The sequence below is a fragment of the Stegodyphus dumicola genome, chromosome 5 (assembly GCF_044657685.1).
Source record: "Stegodyphus dumicola isolate Sdum_Otavi_A_Nest chromosome 5, ASM4465768v1".
In the NCBI taxonomy this organism is placed as follows: domain Eukaryota; kingdom Metazoa; phylum Arthropoda; class Arachnida; order Araneae; family Eresidae; genus Stegodyphus; species Stegodyphus dumicola.
In genome coordinates, this window is record NC_140772.1 from 28887023 (window position 1) to 28893022 (window position 6000).

The window sequence follows — 6000 nt, forward strand, 5'->3', positions numbered from 1 at the left end:
ATAGAGGTCCTTCACCTGATGTGATGGTTTTGTCAGCCATTGGGTACACGACACGCAAATCTCTCGTTCGGATCGACGGTAATTTGAACGTAAATCGGTACATTTCTGACATCTTACGTTTAGTGGTTATGCCTTATCTTCGAGGCCTGGCAAACGCCATCTTCCAACAAGAAAATGCAAGACCACATGTTGCAAGGTTATGTTCTGACCTTCCTCGATACACAGGGCATTTGACTGCTACCCTGACCTGCACAGTCTCCAGATCTGTGACCCATCGAAATCATGGGTTGCTGAATGACTGGCTCGCCACGCCTGTCTAATACGGTTGATGAAGTGTGCATAGACTTGAAGCAGCATGGAATGAGTTGCCCGTTTCTGTTATCCAAGCCCAGTTCGATTCCATCCCTAACCGGGTAAGGGCGTGGCCTTCGAGATAACATGGCCTGGTTAGATACGAGTGACGTCACAAAGGCGTCCAATTCTTCCGTGACTTTCTTTGCTTCAGATTTGAATGCGAGCGTTTCGTTCGATGTTTAGAGTCTTTTGTTTTTAATAATGCATAATAATTAAATTTCCAGAGACTTGAAAACGTATATAAAAGGTCGTATATTCATTTGCAGTTAAGATTAATAACTTAATAAATATTATTTTTTAAGAAATATTCACGAAATTTTCTATGCAATGTTTTAGGTTATCTTGTGCATTTTTTTACACTGTATTGTAATAATTTGTTAGGATACACTCAAAAAATAAAGTATTGAAATAAGTACATAAAAAGGCTGTTATTTATTAGCATAAAAATGTCTTTACAGTTTGAGAAGGAGAGGAATGAAAGGAATGAAAAGATTTAGAAATATAAATAATTCACTAACAAAAGTAAATATAATTTAGCAAATTAAAAGACATAAAAAATAATTTTTCCTTAAAACTATAAATATTTCAGAGCTTCCAAACATTATACGTATTTTTAATTCATTTAAATTGCTATCTAATAAAATGAACAGAAAAGCCACAGAAAAAATTTAAATCTCAAAACTTTGTAAATTAAATAAATTACAATTTTGCTGCAACATTACAGAAAATGAATAATTTTCACATATTTATATGTTATCTATAGCAATAATTATAAGAATATTTACATCATTTAATAATATTTACATTATTAGTTATATGTAGATGCATAATAAATAATATATTTGCAAATAAAAGCCATCCATATAATGTTTCATAAAAGCGTAAAATCAATAAATTTGCCAACGAAAACCTCAAAACAACTATACATAGAACAAACCATCATTTCTGTCTAATTAGGAAATACTGTGCAAGTTGTACTAGTATACTGAAGCAATAATTAATCGCAATTGATAATTTATTTTGAAAAATTATGAAGTATTATCAAATAATAAGGAAACAGCAAAAGGATTAATAAATTTAAATGTAAAAGATACATTATTGAAAATATATTTGAACTGCATCATATTTAGTACACTATTTTAAAAAAATAAAAGTGTCATGTACATACTCATATCCAGAATCGTAGCTAGGGTTTTCAGCGCCCAGGGACAACTGAAGATTTCGCGCCCCCTACTGCTTGCCAAGGATGGAAAACATTTAATTCTAAAATTTTGTAACATCAGTTTGGCGCCCCTTGGATTCTGCGCCCGGGTACAGATGCCCCCCTTGCCCCCCTCTAGCTACGCCCCTGCTCATATCTTTTCATCACGTATTCTTGATTTTTTTAAGTTTCCTTTCATCGATTTTTGTATGCATATTATTTTGAAGAACTTTAGTATAATTGTTCAAACAAATATTTGAAACGGTGCTCATTATTTTTTTAAATCTACTAGAAAAGGGAATTCCACACATTAAACAAGTTTCATGAACATCAAACATGTTAATGTTTTGTACATATATCTCGGTAAGTTTGACCAGTAAAGAATGCTGTTCAACTTCTTTACTGGTTCTTCTTTACTTTCAACTGGAACAACTTTATCTCCTAGATAAACTGCTATATCTATATGAAGCGATACAAAGATACTTTTTTTCAATTTTAGGATATGGATGAAAACTGAGCAATAAAATATAAATACCAGCAACAGATTTGTGCAAAATAATATTTGAAGTATCTGAAATATTTAATTTATTTGGTAACATAGAAGAAAAATCCTCAAATGATGCTATTTTGTCCTTTCTCAAAAATTCATTAAAAATATGCTTCTCCATCTTAGCTCTTTTTTCCTCCCTGCTCATCCTCTGAGGAGTTGGACTTTCAGATAAGTATTTTGGACAATCAGAAAAAATGCATTGGTAAGCATCGTTATTTAATTTAGGATGCCCTCTACACATCTGAATAAAAGTACCTTCGTTTGTTGGTAAATAATCATAGCGAATAATATCATCTTTTCGAAATGTTTTTCACACACAACGCTGCGATCACTTGAAATTAAATTTTTCCTTGGAATTTTTTTGATCCATAAATCCCGTTTTACTGTATCTTTTGGAAATTTGAATACTGATACATATTCATTAGTGCCATCGTAATTGGATTTGCATGCTGGAACGCAACATCGTGCAGGCATGATGAAGACAGCTCTACGTAGACGTGGAACGTTATTCTTGTTAACAAATAAGTTAACTAGTAATCTCAATTTAAAAACAAAAATATCCTTAACAACATTACTTAAATTTAGCAATAAGAAAGACACGAATAATAAAAATATACAGCACGCAATCAACGTAATAAGAAGTCTTCGCTAGCAGTGTCCATACAATGCAGTGCGAAGGGTGAAAGTTCAGACGCCTTACGTGACGTCAAATCACGTGATTCTGCTGCTGACCAGGCCATCTAATCTCGAAGGCCACGGTAAGGGTCGTTTAAGGGAATAGGGGTGGCAGCTTTTTCTACTAATTTCGCACCCCTGTTAACCTCCAAACTGGTTACAAATTTAATCATTTTGTCTTCATGCCATAGTGTTTACATAAAATAAACATCTTTTTTCTATTTGCTTTCGTTCACGGTGTTGCAATTTTAATGGCCCAATAGTGTATTTATTTATTTCAAGCATTCTTTCCTTCCATCGACAGCGGAGCAGTAAGCATATCGGCCAGGTGGTCCTGCTGACAAAATTATCTTTGCATCAAAATTTCCTGGACTATCAGGCTCTCCAGGGCTATCTTTGATGAAGGGCAAGTAAACTGAAGCATGAAGGAGGATTCAAAAAAAGAAAAAAAAAAAAAAAAAAAAAAAAAAAAAAAAAAAGAAGTTACAGACATCAAACATTTGAAAAGTAATTATTGTGGAGGGAATACTTTTCTCCCTGAATGTAGACACAAGTTCTCTAGCAGCGGTTGTGGGAGTAAGTTCGCAGACGCGTCAGAGCGATTAAAAAGGCAAGGCGTTTAGAAAAGTGGCCTCTCTTGCAGGTGTGAGCCATGATTCATTATCCTACTCGAGTATCTGCAGCGTGGCCATACCGTTACTCCAGAGCATTATTGTGCCACTTTGACAAGGTAACGTGAAGCCATCCGATGTAAGTGCCCTGGCATGCTGCGTGATGATGTCATCCTCCTGCATGACAACGCCCGGCCCCTTACGGCTTGCCAAACTCAAGACTCAAACTGGAGTCACCTCCCATATAGCCCAGATTTAGCAACAAATGACGATTTCCTTTTCCAAAATGGAAGGAACATTTATATGTAATGAGGTTCTCTTCAGATGGCGATGTGAAAACAGCTACCGAAAACTGGCTCACTGGGCAGGGACGTAGTTTATATCAAGCCGAATTAAAATTATGTGGAAAAATTGACAGGCACGTATGTCTCTTAATTCCCTTTTGTATTTTCTGTCTATGGTTAATAAATATTTTTTTTATTGCCCTTTAACCTTCTTTTTGGATCCACCCTCGTATTTTAATAGTCAAAACTCGGCTGAAGGGGGCATGACGAGTGCTGGAAAAGTGAATGTTCCAGGGATGATAACGGGCACAATGCGGGGTGGAAAACATATACAATTTTCCACATGTTCCGATGATGAATTTTTAAAACTGAAATACTCTGGGCTTCTCCAATGTGAATGACTAATAAGTTCTATAGATGTATACGATACAGCTACAATGTATGAATGAGTTATATTGATATGCATTGCATAATGAGTAAAATAATACAATGTTAAACCATTAATAATATTTTAAATGGGACAATAACACTGTTACTGATGCAAAAATTAAATAATACATTAAATAAGTAATGCACAATTTTGTACGAGAGCGAGTCAACTTGTTGACAGAGACAATGAAGACCCAACACGACACCAGAGCTATTGAACATCGATTCAATGAAGGAAAAAAAGTGTGGTTGTGGAATCCGACTCGACGGAAAGGACCTGTCCGAAACTACAGTCATCTTGGGGTGGTCCGGTACACAGTCCTAAACAGGGTGAACGATGTCGTGGTTCGGATCGGTAAGTCATCGAACTCTAAGCCTAAAGTCGTTCATTACGATAGGTTAGCTTCTTACTATAGCCATAGTACATAGTGTTTATAATTGTAAATACTAAAAGACCATGGTCCTTTTTGTTTCTAAATAAAAATTTAGTATTTGGTTTGTTTTAAGTTACTACTGCAATTATTGTTTATGTTGCTTGTCAGTGTAATGTAATGCAAAAACACGTACATTTAACATTTAATAAAAGTTTATCTCCGTCATTGATATTTCATTTCAATAAATGTAATTGACTACAATGTTAACTGTAATCGTAATTCTACGCCTTTTGCTTTCAACAAATTGCTAGAACTCTCTCGTACTTAAAAAGCTATAAAAGCTTCGTTGATAAAAAAAAAAAAAAAAAAAAAAAAAAAAAAAAATCAGAGACTAATGGATGGATTTAGCAATTTAAATATTTTATTAGTACATATAGGAAAATCTCGCTCGAGAGATTATGTGGTTTCTTTATGAAAACTCAGGGTGTGTTTTTGAGCTCATTCTACAATATTGTTCAAATTGATGTATAAAACTCTCTCGTACTTAAAAAGCTATAAAAGCCAGAGAGAGAGCATCTCAGCTCAGTTGTTTACTATGTTAATGTTTACTTAGCTGCTGTATTTTTTAGATTGGATTAGCTTTCACTGCGCTTTCAGTGGTGTTCTATTTAACGTTTTAAATAGTTTAAAATATAACTACTGTGTGATATTAAAAATTTCAGCATTTTGTTTTATTTCTTGTGATAAGAATAAATTTTATTAACTTTTCGTCAGACTTGTGCATTCAATCTATTACGAACCCGTACGCAGCCAACAATAGTTTAACAGCTGCCGATGCTGATAGAAGTTTCAACATATTTGACAGCATAAAAAATTAAGATACATTCCACAGGGGAAGAAGAGGAAGAATGACGTTCTTTGCTTAGATTAGCTATACATAAGTAACCTGATCTCTCAGGTCATCTACATTGTTTGTAACATTAACTATACATAATTAAGACGATCTCTGAGGTCATCGGAATGTATCTCCTTATGTAGGGTCTATAAATAATGCAACTAAAATAATTGATGATACATCTTCAATAAAGGCAAGAAAATTTTTTAAAAATAAAATAATGAAAAACTGCAAATGCTCTAAAACTAATACAACGCTTTTTATATTTATTGCATTACTATTTATATCATTTCAGTGTTGTATGTTTATTTAACAAAAATATATTTTTAACATTTAGCATATAAAAACTACAAATAATTCATGTATCATTTTTTTTTAGCACATAAAGCTACGATTAAATGCATTAAAAGGGAGTAATATCATTGAATACGAATGTATTCAAATATAGGAATGTGTACAAATATAGGAGCTTAATTTATTTACCTTTTCTTTTCTCATGTGAAAAGCACCTAGGCATAGTCTGACTTCAGGCTTGTCTTACGCCCATACACTGATTGCACATTTGCTTAGATGTCTCACAGTTGTATATCTACCAGCTGCGGTAGACTTCTCTTTTATCATCACGGT

At 33.8% G+C, this 6000-nt stretch overlaps 1 protein-coding gene across 1 annotated transcript in view; it reads right to left on the reverse strand.

Annotated features, from left to right (window-relative positions):
- The window catches only part of LOC118203566 (beta-1,4-glucuronyltransferase 1-like), a 43954-nt gene extending 37954 nt beyond the window's left edge, over positions 1-6000 (reverse strand). Inside the window, exon 1 of the mRNA XM_085816528.1 lies at positions 5857-6000. The gene's annotated coding sequence lies outside the window, so the exon portion shown is untranslated. The remainder of the gene's footprint in view (positions 1-5856) is intronic.